Genomic DNA, 15,534 nt, shown 5'->3' with positions numbered 1-15,534 from the left:
GTCTTTAATTTGAGTTGAAAAGCTAGCAGTAGCTGTTTGATATCAAGACACAAGATCTGGAAAAGTGTGATTTAGTGGATGACATCGTTGCAATCTGTTCTATCTACAATGGACGATGAGCTGTTCTGTGGCTGAACTGGCCAGGATTACTTCTGTTGTGCGTCCTGTTACATTGTTAAATGCCACTCTTGCAAACCATTAATGTTGATGCATATTCCTGGGGTAAGTGTGCGATTTCATTTCATGAATGGATGGATGGATGGATAGTTACATGGCTGGATTATTTGGAAGAGAGAACGCCACATTGGTAAGTACAGTAATAAGTAGCGTAACGTATATGACTTGAATGCCACACTTGTTGGGCCCTGGTAAAATCAGCTGTTCCAACGTTTAACGTTACCCCGGGACCGCATAGATTTAACGTTAGCCCGTATTTTCTAACCCTATGGCCAGAGTAATGAGTGGAAGGTATTTCATGGAGTGAAGAACTACTTCATGAACAAAATACCTCTGATGTAATGTTAGTCTCTCTTGGTCTACATTTAAAAAACGTGACATTAATTAATAAATCTGTTACGCATGTATGGCTGCTGGATATCTAACGTTAATGTACAGCAGTTAGCTGTCTGTGTCAATTTGTTTACTTTAGATTAAGAGGGAGAGGGAGATTAAGAGGATTTAGATATTTTCAGCAGAACTGAAATGTAAAATGTAAAATAGTGACATACTCCTCCAGCAATTATCGGAGCCAAGTTCAGCCAATAACAATAGTTTGTAAAAAGTCCTATCCTATGAAACCAAATGCTTTTTTTTTTTTTTTAAATCAAATTAAGACTATTTTCAGTCTAAAACCAATAAGCATGTGACTGAATCATGGTCATTTTACAGTGTAGGTGCCTGTGGATGAGACAAACAGCCAAGCCGGTTAAGGAGCTTTGGAGCTCTAGTCTTATAATGTCTGAACAACCTTAGATGACCAGGAATCCATCTGGCTCTAATTCATTACCCACAGGGAAGTAGAGTTCACAGTCTGTGTGACACAAAGCTCAGTGGGCAACCAGGCCCGGAGGGATTGAGGGGGTTAACAGGCCTTAATGGCTATCAAACCATTTTTTAAATGCAAGCAAATCAGCCAAACAAGCTTATACTGCAACTCACAGACACATGGGAGCTTTTGCAGTGACTTAAAGGACTTCAAAAAGGGGGAATGTGGGTCTGGCACTAATCTCTTTCTCACAATCACACACACTCACACGCTGTACTGCTGTAACCTTCTACACCTACAAAAACAGGTGATGGAAGAATATTGGCAGATATCCCCTCAGTCTCAGGGAACCTACACTGTTCTGTACAGGTGCCAGGCTAATGTTGTCCTGGACTCCATTAGTATTAATCACAGTACAGTGAATATGTGTAACTTCATCGAAAACCCATGATGCTAAGTTTTATCTACATACTAAAATCTCTGTTAGACTGACTATGTACGGAGCACTGAACATTTTATGCTATTAAATGGCAGCATACGGGTGTGTGACGTGACATGGCAGTTTTGCTGTCTTCAAACATGTATAAATATAAAATATATTTGTCAAAAACCTTATCAATATTGTGCAGAAAATTATGCTTTATGTGAACATACTCAACATTAAAACAGTTCATCACTCATTTTTTCAGAATTTTCAACCAAACATAACAAAACTCATATGGTGTGACTGTCCAGCACTTGTTTCTCAAAGTAAGAACTTGAATAAAGCTAAGAAAAATAAATGCAAAAAATTCTCAAAACAATACAGAAAAATAATACAGATGTCTATTTGTGAGGCTACTCTTTTCAAAGTCCAAGCATAATGTTTTGAGTCAGTTCTGATCAAAAAGATTTTGTCACACAAATCAAAATCATATGGTGTGACACTATTTTGGGATATTTCAACGGGCAACTGTTTTGACATCCTTGGGAATGAGAGGTCCTTCTTCAGCAAGGTTGTTCAGTACTATTAATACCAGACCATGACAGGTTTCTGAGGTGAGTTATCATTTTTATGTTTTCAATAAATCAGATTTTGTTGGCACTCTGACAAAAGTCCCACTTCCAGATGTCTTTTGGTGTGACACATTTTTCATAGAAATGCAAAAGAATTATTTTTTTGTTGTCATAATTACATGTAAATCTATGTTGCTTTGTTATAGCTAGCATCTTGTTAGCATGTTAATGTGTAGCTACAAGACTCAAGGTTGTGCTAAGTGCAGAAAACATAATATGGTGTGACACATTATCATATGGTGTGACCTGTCTGCCTGTCACGCCATATGATTTTGATTGTCACACCATATGATACGAATTGTAATTTCCTGCAGATATAACAATAAATAACAAAGTCAAATGTATGTTTTGTCCTTTTAAACATTTGTTTGCATCCATCATCACATAAAAGCTGTAATTATCCACAATAGATTGTGTTTAGTTTAGTTTAGTTTTATTCAGTGATACAGATTTCTAGTTTATCAGACAGACATAGCAGACTCCTTCACAGAAACCTTAGAATGCTGTTTAAGTCTAAACAATGTTTTGTCTTCGTCTTAAACCATACATTCCCTTTTCTTTTGTCAGCTTGAGGCAAATAATGACACCCTGCGAGGAGAGAGGAGTTGCTGAGGCAAAGAAAAGAAAAGTAAACGACAACGGTCTGTTTCCATTCGCTGACCAATAGGAAGATCTGAGGGAGGGTTTTAGAGGGTGCCTTCATTGTTGATTCAAAAGGCCTTGGGGCAGATTTCTTGAAGCCTGGCAATACATGATATCTAAAATATCATTGGACTAGAACACTGTAGGCAGTGCAACTAAGAGGAACGCAGTTATGAAATGCAGAGAATCTCATCTCATCTCAACCCTAATTAATATTTCCTGCCATTGAGTGATCAGTACTCACCAATAGGTAGGTTAATACATGTTTTGCATAGACACAAGGCGACATGATCATATGGTGTGACACTATATCATGTTGTGTGACATTCCAAATTGTGAAAATAACATACCTTTATTAATGATAAAATGTGAAAATGTTCATGGAATACATAGAAAATAGTATGAGCAAGAGTCACAAATATTTTTATAATTTTATAGCAAGGTTTGTCACAATAAATAGAAAATACGTTGAAAGACTGACGACATAGGTCTCACATTGATCAATGATTTAGAAAATAATACACAAATTTAATTAATTTTCACAAAACTATAATGGATCACACTTTAGTTATGATAAAGGACTTTGATAAAGTGAGTAACTTAAGAAAGGTATAATCCATTTTCATTTTATATACAATTATTTTCATGTCACACCATATGACGATTTTAGGCACTAATACAACAAATTGTCACATAAATTCTGATTCCAATTGAAAATCTAAAAATAACATATGTTTCTATAAAGATGAGAGTTAGTAGAACAAAAGTCAATCATTTTTATGCCTGTTATTTGAAGTTTTTGAAAAAACACTTTTTTCTGGTGTATATGTCACTGACCCATACACAGACATAAAATGTCATCTCTTCATCATTTTGTTTTTAGGTTATGACCAAAATTGTGTTTTTGGAAGTTACAGTGACCTTTGACCCTTGACCACCATACTCTTTGGTTTAACAGTCTGTCCATTAAAAGACTGCAGCTAGGCGGGGGACAGAGGGTGCAATTTCAGCTGACATCGTTCTAACAAGGAACCTTGTAAACACCATAAAGTAACATAGGAAGTCAGCTAAAACCAACCCGTTTTCTACTGCTCTCAGCTTGTAGTAAAAGGTCACGTAATGAGCCCAAATGGCTATCAAAATAGAGACAACTGTTAGCTTCTACACAAATAGTAGTTAGTTTACAACAACGCCACATGGGAAAGAGTACCAAAACAGCTAATTAAAGTGTTTTCAAGAACTGCTTATTACACACTGCTTTAAGGTTAATTAAGCATTCAGGCAGGTGAGGCATAAAGGTCAAGCCTGAGCTGTACATCACAGAAAACACAGCTTCTCCATCACACCTGCTGTTAACATTCACATCACACTCGCACTGTGTCATCTGAATATAATTCAAACTGCATTCAATGTAGGTCATGTTGTGTCATATTAACGCCTTATTAAAACCAACAGTTAATACTTCATCTTGCGTGTTCCTCATCCACTAGGGAGTGCCTGGTTTGCTCAGAATGATGTTATAAACTGTATTTTGTGTCCCATTAGATTAGTTGAAATGCGATTTTTTTTTTTGCTTGATATTTGCCTAATCATTATATAATAAAGACAGAGTAAGAAGCTTTTTATCTACTCTCTCCAGAGAGCAACATAGTCACCACATGAAGTGTGAACCCCCCTTTATGCTTATTTACACCTGTATTAATTAACTGACATAGCTGAATTATCCAAAATCAGATTACACTTTAATCCAGTGAACCAGACCACATACTGTACTTAAAATGGTTTAGATCAGCCATAAAGATTGGGATAAGATAGAGGCACTTTAAAGACATGCTATGGAGCAGAAATGGGTTAGAGATCCTGAGTGTTAAAGCTGACCACACTGGGGTACACACAGTACTGTTTATCTACAGTAGGTACCAGATACAAGTTTTTTATGGCACATAAAGGAGAAAATCACTCAGCCCTTCTTTAACTTCATTAATGTAGTTGACTAAACAATCTCACCTCATATCTCATTTCACACACTGTTAAGAATTGTGAATTGTGTTTGCATTTTTCTGAGCATATAGAATTCAATACAGAATGCAATGCAATGCTTCAGTGTGGAGCCTTGACAGGTACAGACACCAGTACACAAACCTAACAAGTTAGTTAAAATTGAGTACATCCAAAAAAGAATCATGCAAAACAATCTGCAGTACACTTAGAAAACAACTGCTTGTTAAAGGGCAGCTTCATCATTATCAATTCATTAATAAGAGATGGTCCAACTGACTGGGGGACAGTCAAATGTATATTGGTTTCAAGGTATCTGTTATCGATGTGGTTGATTACTAATAATTGTTGTCGGCCCTGAGAAAAACACACTGATAGACCCCTATTTTGGACTGTTGGTCAGACAAAACAAGACATTTGATGATGTCACCTTGACAACTGTGATGGGCACTTTTCATAGTTTGTTTTCAATTCAAAATGATTAATTGAGTAAATAATAGTAGACTTAACTGATAATGAAATGAATTGTTAGTTGTGACCTTGCTAATAAAAATAAAATTTCGGATACACTAAATACTGGTAATATTTCGGGCGCGACTTCAAGTATAATGTTCTGCCCCTTGGTGTCAAAGAGTGTTCAACCACACTAGGCCTAAGAAAAATGTGGTTGAGACTCCACCCAGCATAGTCATCTGCTGTTCTTACTCCCTACATCTGGAAGACAGATTACCCAGAGGCCACCAGAAGCAGTAGATGACGTCATCCAGTGGTTCCACCCAAACAGGAAGGCTGTGTTTAAATGTGTGTGTGTTTATAATATTTGTGATTGTGTTACAGGCTAAATTATGGCTTCTTCCTAGCTAAGGGAGGTTGGGAAGAGAATGTATGTGTGCATGACAACAATTTCCTTTGGTACTAATAAAGTTCTATCTTATGTTATTTTATCTTATATCTTAGGTCCAAACATGCTTGGGCGAAATGTCAGAAGCAAACACACACAATGCAAGCAATCATTCAAAAATGCATACGCATCCCCAAAAAATGTCATGTCAATGTCATGTTCTCATGATTTGTCACACACACACAGAAACAAATTCAACAAACAAATAAAAACACACCTAAATGCATAAAATGTGTAAGCAAAGACTAAACTAACAAATTTACAATAACAGACAAACCAACAGTGTTTCTGCTAGCGGTATGAATAAACGTTACAACTCCAAGCCGCTCTAAAAACTTTTGTAGCACAAGCCCTGAACAAACACACGCACACACGCACACACATGCACAGTTTAAAGCATTTGAAAAGCCCATAGTTAAGTTTCAGTGACAGGAGCAGGCCAAAGGCATTCCACTGCTTGCTTTAACTCACACTCTGCTGCCAGCCGTAATCACCAAGTCCAATACAAACACAGCTAAATATAGGCACACACAAACACACACTTCCACTCAGATGGAAACACACTTCTTCTAAGAACAAAACTCTGCCTACACACACAGCAGCTCTCATTACGGCTTCTGTTTGGAGTTTGATAGCCCATCATACAACCAGTCAGATATCAGGGTTAAACAATATGCTTTTACACAAAGTATAATTAACAGCAGCTTCACTACTGAGTGTGTAACGTGAATCAGAAGTTAGCACTGTCGCCTCACAGCTCAAAGGGTCAGGATTCAAAGCTAAAGCCCTGATCCTGTTTGTGTGGGAATAAAGGACATGCGAATATAAAACAAGAATTTTGACTTCTGGTTGAGGCAGCACCATGTGAAGACGTGTGTAGGCTGGGCGCGTCACCAGAACATTTCTTTACCTACATTTTTTGGGAAGAATATGCATTTTTGAATGATTGCTTGTTTGTGTGTGACTTTGTGCCCAAGCAAGCACGTTTTGGAGCTGCCCAAGTCTTGTTCTGATCGGCCATCTTTGAAACATTCTATACCATCAGTAGTAAGGAGGTACAACCAGACCAAGAAATCACACTATTGGAATAGCTCCTGGAGTGTCTGCACTTACAGGTGCACAGTGTGACGCTGTTGCCTTTCTGTCATTACTGGCTAGGCAGTTAGTGTTGACCACCATCACACTGTATATGGGTAGAAAGTAGAGGAAGGCTTGAAAAACTTAGATACTCCACAAGGGGCTCAGTACAAATATTCTTTAAAGTCTGGAAGTCTTTCCTCTCTTACTTTGCAAAAAACTTTGTGGCAAATAAATTAACATGTTGGAAAAGTTCAATAAAAGGATTTCAAAATAACAGAAAAAAAACAAACAAGAATTTCACAGCAAAACACAAATGAGTACTTCAATGTAATGCATAAAACAGATAGAGTACTATAACAGTCTCATTTAGAGATCATGGTGTGTGTCTGTCAGTGTGAATGAGTGCAGGATGGACTGCAAGATCAAAGGTGACATCATTCAAGAAGCTGTCTTCTGACATCTTCGGGATGTTCGGATTACACAGTAAATCACTTACAGCCCTTATGCTGACAACAGCTTGACTTCCAGGACCTTCAAGAGGCCTGACAGCACTGAGCTGAAGAAAAAAAAACATAGACGGAGAAAGCACAGACTAAGGGACAGAAAGGGTAGAGCAAGTGAACAGGGAGAGTTTAAAAAGAAACAAAGAAAAAGAGCTAGGTAAAAAATCAGAAGCTGGGAGGAAAGTAAACAGTGTGAGGGGATTGGAATGTGTTTGAGCTGCCAGAGTGACTGAAGGTACACTGTCAGCCTGGCACACAAGCTGTCAGCTACATACCAACTGCACCAGAACAAATATGACAGCGTTCTTACCACAGTGTTACGGTCCTCAAGAGTCAAATCTGGCCTTATAGTAAGGGAAATACACTTCCTTCTCCCACAGACATGGAGAGTGTGTTGGAGCAGACAGACAGGGGTGGTAGAAGGACTTGCTTGCTCTGGTTTGGCCTGAGTTTCAGTGGGTGGAGCGACAAATGAGAGGATGTTGATATTCCACACAGGAAGACAGACAAACAAAAGGTCTGCTAGACTGACACAGAACGCATTCTGGATAGAACAGACCAATATTTCACACGGGGACACAGCAGGGTTTACCCCCACAACTGTATACTTAACATGATAGAAAGGCCTCTCAGGCAGTGATGAAACTCTGTTCCTCAGCTTGAGCCCTGTTGAAACCATTGCTCATGTTTCAGTTACTGAATCGATACCACATTTGACAGTTTTTGATACATATAAACACTTCATCTTACATCTTTTGTTCTAAAATACACCAAATCTGAATATAACATGATAAAAAACATATTAAATTCATGTCAAATCAGCTGATCAGACAGCCAGTAAGTATGACCAATCATCTGACAGACTGTATGACGTTACTTTAAATACTTAAACACTGTTTTATACTTGGTCTTCTGGACACAGTCCGGTCGGTGTTCAGAATGTACTGATGTTCAACACCAGCCCTACCAAAGAACTTCTACTGTGCAGGTTAAGTTCGATTAAATTACATTATTGAAATGAGTTTGTTGATCAGTCAATTGACATAATAAAATTCAACAACAATGTTAATAATCAATTGTTTTAGTCATTTATCTAACTATAAAGCAAATGATCTTTGTCTATCTTTCTGTCTGTATGTTACTTGCATATCTTGAGAACCACTCATCTGATCTACTTCACACTTGGCAGGTGTGTTGCTGATAACCCTGGACACACTTAATATAAAATTTGAATAAACAGTGAAGACTACTCTGTGCAGCAGTGGTGGCATGGTTTCATTGCTCTGCAGACTGAAGCTGGGCTCACACGTGATTCCTCTCAGATATGAGCAAGATGAGCGTGGTGCAACAACTTGCTGTAGTAATGCTTTGCAGTGGAAAAACTAAAGCAGAAAGTCACAGGTCTGAATAAGTGAGGAGACATGGTCAACAGGGTTTATATTCTTCAGTGAGAACTGGAGGTGAGATTTTAAGTTTCTGTCAACAGTATGAATGTAGGAACCACATTTTGGCCCAAGATACCTTTATCACAGCAGTAATTTTGACATAGCAGGACAATAACATGGGTAACTAATAACTCTAAGGATAGCACCATGCCATTAAAGTGTCACAAGCCATGTTTCCATAAAGCATTTTAAAGAGTATCTCATTAGAAATTTTATGGAAACAGCAAAATTTGAAAACACTTCCTCTAATTTGCAAAAAAAGTTGTACGTTCGCTTCAGGTGGTTTTTGTCTTGTGCAAAACAGAGTTAAAGCGCAAAGTGTTTGATGGAAACAGATTTGCCAAATAAACTCTGACGTAGCGAACATTCAACTCACATGACTAATCAGCTGTTTCCGCTGTTTGATGCCTGCATTATCGTCACTGCATTTGTTCGTCGTCTCCGGACAGCATGGCCGATGCTAGCTGACATGCATGAACAATTACAACTTGCCCAATTGAAAGTAATTCCAGAAGACCTCTCTCCATTTTGTCTCCTGGTTTGTTTACCTCTAGCCTCTGTTTACTTCGACATCCACGCGTGACATAGCAACACAGCCTACACAGTGTCGTCCTCTGGTGAAATTACGCTTAATGTAGCCCTATTCATTCGCTCAAAACAGTTTATGGAAACGCAGACTCCCAAGGTTTAGCCTAGGCTTCATGTAAGATAATTGAAACTACAAGCTCCAGTTCAAGCTGCTTCAAATTCTGCTTACACACTGGTGCGTCAGTATTTACAATTTTTTACTATGTAATTAATAATCCATCAGTCACAGGGGCTATTTTTGGTGGAACAAGTACTTTTACTTTGATACTTTGCTGATAAAACTGTACTTTTTTTAATCTGGGCCTTTTACTTGTAATGTATTTTTTACATTGTTGTATCAGTGCTGAACCTTCAAAGACTTAGAGCAATCTTTAGGGTGCCTGACTCTCCTGTATTCATTTTGTTTTTCCTACCCCATCCCAGCAGTCAGCAGCAAGTGTCCTAAATCATTTGATTCAGGAGAACTTGAATCAAATGATGTAGTTTCAGTTTTACTCATCTAAATTCTCATTTTTACATTGTCTGAAAATGGATGAATTTACCAGAAACTTTTAAAAAGGCCAGTCAATTTTTTTTTTACTGTGAACCTATGGGAATTTAGTTTTTTCATTTAAAAACATGTACCTGGAGGTTTTAGACTTCCATATGGATTTTTGTCGACATCATACAGAAGTTTCAGTTGCCGTGGCGTCAGACTACAGAACAGCTTTCTTCAAGCTGTGACACCCTTGAACTCATCCTCAACACTCATCATAAATAAAAGTTTATTTTTATAACTTAAGATTTATTCATCCAATTATATAACTTTTGTTTTGTGAGTAGCATGAGGGAACTACAACTTGAATTTAGGAATGCACAACATATAGTGGGCCAATAAATGATCAGCCTGATATTGAGAAATTTATATTATCTATCTATGAAAGTATCGCTGATAAATAGAGCCGATATTAGTCAGATGGACCTAACAACCGCAGCATCTTTCCACTCTGATACAGTAAGTAGCGGTATGCACCTACTGTATACAGTTGGTTTGGGATCCACAAATAAACACAGAAGAAGAAGCGCAGCATGCTGTTGTCAGGCTACTAACATCAAACTGCTACACCACAGTGTAGACTAGAGAACCAAACATTTTATCAAAGCTGTGGTCATTTCTTTACAGTTGCTTTCATTTTACAGCTGTGCATTGTAGAAAGACAAATAAATGAACCCTGAACATTGAAAAAACAAGGCTCTTGTTCTTTCTTTTGCCTTTAGGAACTCTTTGTTTCCATGACAACCACACACAAAAGTCACCCTTCAGTTTGCAGCGTGTGTGTGTGTGTGTGTGTGTGTGTGTGTGTGTGTGTGTGTGTGTGTGTGCGTCGTCCATATGTCAGTGTATGTGTGTGTGTCTATACAAGAGAGATGGACGGATATTGTTTTCAACATTCAGGGTCAATAAAGCAGACTGAATTGTGTTAAATGGAGGCCAGGAGTGTTTGACAGAGGTGACAATGGAGGTACAAGTGAAGGGACAGCAGAGTGCAGGCTGGTAGTGCCATCACACCGACAGAGCAGGCAGCTACAGGCAGCAAAACAGATGGTGCTGTCTGCTGTGTGAGACCTCAGGACACCAATTCAGCCACTATCAGAAATGCATGGATGCCCCTCACAACCCCACATTCCCCAGCACCTTCCTATCAAATATTCAGATTCAAACAACCTTAACGTCTGTTCCTGAGCCTCCTGCCTCCAGATCAATTTCTGTTTGTTTTGTTCTTCTGGAAGCTGAGTTTATTTTTCATCCCTCTGTGCGGTTGTTTGCAGATGATTCAGTGACTCTTTTAAAGTGGTCAGATGCAAAAGTAACCACTTCAAAAACAGAAAGGATTTGGATGATTTTGGATGATTTCAGCAGCTGCACAGAGCTCTGTCTGCAAACATCAGATCACCCAGGAAGCAGGTTAACTCCAGCTGAAGTGCCAGTCTTTCTCTCAGTCACTGCAAATACTGTATACACAAGCTCTACAGCAAAGATTGTTAGTTTGCTGGCTGCTGGGGTTTAGGAACTCATTCTGAAACTCACCACAGTTTAGCTGAGCAACAGTCTTAATCTATTCTAACTCATCAGGCCATAGACCACCCAGAATATTTCACCAAATAAACTAAAAACAAATGCTTTTCTCTGGATGCTGGGATGCAGCACAAACATCTCATCTTTTTCGATTGGATGAAATGTTCTGAAGAGGGAGGTTAATGTATTTATTCAGAGGTCTGACAAGAACATTTAGAGGACCTCCTCATGTAGTTCTGAATTCTCTTTGGACAAGTCAGCCCAAATATTAAAAGTTTTTTTCCCCCCAATGATATGGTCAAGTGGAATGTATATTTAACAGGGGTGGGAATCAGACTAACTCACGTCACGATGCTATCGCAACATATGGCCCAAGGTAACGATGATATCACGATACAACGATACTTGCTACAGATTAGAAGATAAGACATTCTGTCTGTAAAATTTAGAAAATGGTTCCCATAACATCCAATAAGCCACAAGTAAGGCTCGTTTTATCCAACCAGCAGTCCATAATCCAAAGATATTCAAGAAGAAGGAAAGCGGTAAAGACTCAGTAGTTATTATGTGGAACTGGGACATTTTTGTTATTTTGGTTTGAATAATGACAACTAATTCATTATCAAAATAGTTTCAAAACAATTTTCTGTCAGTTGACATTTTGATTAATCAAGTAACAGGTTAGGTATCGTTGCACATTTTTTAATATAGCACTGATTTCATGCCTGAATTATTGTAACAATGCAAAGTTGTAGGGTTGAAGTTTGAGTTGAAATCTGAATCCTTTCTAACCCATTATCAAAGTTACTAAATGTTGAGCTTACAACATTTGAAAGTAACTGAAGTTGTGATGAAAACTCAGAGATCTGTAATGTTCACAAACTGTTCATTGAAATCCTTCTGAAACACTGAGATAACGGCCTAATTAGCAGCTTAATTTTATACATCAAAGTCGAAGTCCACGTGTTTTACAGATGGGGACCCAGATCAGAAATGGAACCAGCTATCAGAGCCCAACATCACAAGATTCATTTTCTAATACTCAAAATGAATAAATAGTATACAATTGGCAACAAAACTCACTAAAATCAACAACTATCACATACAAGTTTAAGACATTTTTTATCGGCTTTCAATATTGTGTTTCTGACACATTTCTGTTGGGGAAAAAATAATTGTAGATTCCACTTTGTGCCACCTACATATTACCACTTCCTTCAGGTCACAGAGCTGAGCCTCCATTTTTCTGACATTTCTACATTCATGATAACCTCTGAAAAAACCCAGGATGTCACTGAACAACTCCTTGTTCGTTTTATGCAACGGGAAAAAGCATGCACACATTTTTGTGCATAATAGTAAGTAGTTTACGTAACCATCATATGGATAAGTATAACTGATGGTAAATCATTTTAGTTTGGGCACACGTCCAGCAAAGCAGGCATAAATAAATAAAAAGAGTCACAGCTTTAGAAAGAGGTTAGAAATCCTAAAAAATCTTAAATAAATAAATAGAAAATTTTAAAAAACCTATGCTTAACTCTGACTTGAATGCACTTGGAGGCACAAACTGGGGCAAAGCCAGCCCACCCTCCATGATACAATTCACATGAAGCTGATCCCAGGCCACCACAACCAAGAACACTACACCTCAGCATATTTACATGAATTAAAGACGGCATATTCAGTTGTGTAGTGAGATGCTCTACACGAAGTGGGAATCAATCCTCGGGTCACATTTTGCCTTCATTCTCTCCTGCAGCTTTGGGTCAATGTATCATTCATGGATGACATTCTGGTCACAGCTGTTGCTGATGAGAATTTATGCAAAATTAGTTTATGCATATACTCAATATATTTTCATATATTCATTATTTTAGGGTTATCACTGGGGTTCCACACTTTGGGAACCACTGCTACAGGCTTCTCTTCGGAACTTGCACTGCGGGTACTTAAAACAAGAGTCAGGCATTTCAAAAAGTCAATGAGCAAATGATGAAGCCCCACTGTGTGAACTCCACAGTGCTCTTTCTCTATATACTGTGGGAACAATGTTTGTACCGGGAGACATCATGGATAAAGCTAACCTTCTCAGTACACTATAGGTCTCTCATTTGATCATTAGTAGGCCTTCCTGAAAAGCCGATATACATGGGAAGAAAAAAAGAAGCTCATGATTTTGATTTCGGTGTCATTTGACACCAGTGTGTGTCAAAGCAGTGGACTCAGTCAAACTATCAGCCACTATGACAACAAAAGCAGAGGAGAACGTACCGTAAAGGAAGCACCGCTGAACACCGCTCCTATCTCCTCCTGAAATATGTGCTTTTCTCCCGGATAAGTAACTGAGGTCTCCCCCTTTTTCCTGCCAGACCTCCGTCCGGTGGTTGTTCTCTTTCTGCTGGTTTTTTCTCCTCTGCTCTGGATGGAAAACGTCGTCCCCACTGGAGACAGAAAACGGGGCGGGTCCCGAGCGTTTGGACAACCCGTCTGACCAATCGACTATCGATATGACAACAACCTATTGCTTTGAGCCAATCACATTCTGTTCCCAACACAGAGCTGTGTGCTTATTGGTTAGCTCAGGAAAGACCTCCCACTTGAAACTACTACAGCACCGGGAGGAGAGCTCCAGCTGCGGAACAAAGCAATGAAGTATCTTTTATCAGAAGAAAAAACACACAGAAGCGTTTATTTGTCATCAAATGCATGTGCAAATAACAGAAATCCCCATTTTCTGTAATGATTATTATTCATTCGAAATAGTGAGAGTGAGTTGTAAACTGTGAACCCAATTACAAAGAACTGAAAGTATGTTAATTGCTTTCAAAACTTTTCATTGACTGCAGCTATCAGTTTCACTGTAGTATAAAAAGTCCAGGGTAACATCTTCTGTCTTACGAATGTCCGACATTCTAAAAGTCAAAGAACTTCAGTTTACAATGTTAGAACAGTGAGGAAAAATTGCAAATCTGAGAAGATTTAACTGGGTCATATTTTTTTATTTTCGCTTGAAACACGGCTTACACAATTAGGTTTATTAAAACTAGTTGCAGATTCGTTTTCTGTCAATTGACTGATTATTTTGGACAGACAGTCCCTATTGGTAGCATTTCCTGTCTGATCGGTTAGAGGATGAGCCCATTCAAACATGAAAATTCAGCAATTATCCCCTCCCCCCAATGCTGATGGAGAGTCAGTTAAAGTTTTGTTTTAAAATGTAAAAAAAAAGAAAACGTAAAATGGCTACATACTGCTCCTCCAGAGAAGTCTCCGGAAGCCATGAGATCCCAAATTGATTTGTAAAGATGTTATTTGTAAATCATATCTAATCTGATTTATTTAAATAGCCCAAAATCACAGTCAATCGCAGCCACATTGCCTCAGTGGGCTTTACAATCTGTACAGTGATCAACATCCTGTCCTTAGACCCTCAATTTGAGAGAAGAAAAACTTCCCATAATGAAAAAAAAAAACCTTTAGCAGGGGGAAAAGATGGAAGAAACCTCAGGAAGAGTCACAGAGGAGGGACCCCTCTCCGAGGACAGAGAGAGACATGTAATAGAAGTTTACAGATTTCACTGAATATCTGATACAAGTAAATTATATAAAATATATGTGAGGAATGTGGCTCCAGGACGACGACTGAGCAGCCCAAGGCATCACCAAGTGGTGTCCGAGCCACACAACCTCCACTCTTCCATGGTAACCTGGAAGACAGGCCACACAAATTTATACCCCTGAAACCCCATTCAGAGGGTGCACATTAACTCTTTTAGCTTAGCAGCTCCAGTGAAGATTTCAGCCTAAAGGGTGAAAATAACGTCTTTTTAAGTTTCAGTTTGGGATATCGGATACTGGAGACTTTTATGTACTGTATGGAGCGATTTTATGATTTGGAGGTTTTTTGGTTGTTTTTTTACTTGTTGAAATAAGTCCCCAGCTACAGTTGTTTCGAAGAATACTGCAACGCTGTGAAGCTATTAAGCTCCATTAATGTTTTGTGGACTACTAAACTTCATATGACTTTCCATCTGCATGGCAGTGAGTAGAGTAGATGATGACTGAATTTTCATTTTTGGCTTAAACTTACCCTTAATTTTTGGGTGTAACCGGTTCTGCGTCAGATTATTATTTCAATTTTTACTATATTTTTAATTATTTCTCCCTAACAAAACAGCACCTGCACACTTAGCAACAGTGAGTCTACCTTAAAAACAATAAATCAATTTGAATAGCTTTTATGTACTTTAGGGAAATACAACCTGCATCACAGAGTT

General features: G+C 38.4%; 1 protein-coding gene across 2 annotated transcripts in view; it reads right to left on the bottom strand.

The window, feature by feature from the left end:
- The window catches only part of ccdc102a (coiled-coil domain containing 102A), an 84,612-nt gene extending 70,958 nt beyond the window's left edge, over nucleotides 1-13,654 (bottom strand). For both annotated transcript variants that reach the window (XM_073464830.1, XM_073464829.1), the window contains exon 1: nucleotides 13,529-13,654. The gene's annotated coding sequence lies outside the window, so the exon portion shown is untranslated. The remainder of the gene's footprint in view (nucleotides 1-13,528) is intronic.
- Between the last annotated feature and the right edge of the window lie 1,880 nt (nucleotides 13,655-15,534).

This window comes from Pagrus major, chromosome 4 (genome assembly GCF_040436345.1).
Source record: "Pagrus major chromosome 4, Pma_NU_1.0".
NCBI lineage: Eukaryota > Metazoa > Chordata > Actinopteri > Spariformes > Sparidae > Pagrus > Pagrus major.
The sequence above is the reverse complement of the archived record's forward strand: the minus strand, read 5'-3'. Positions and strand labels throughout refer to the sequence as shown.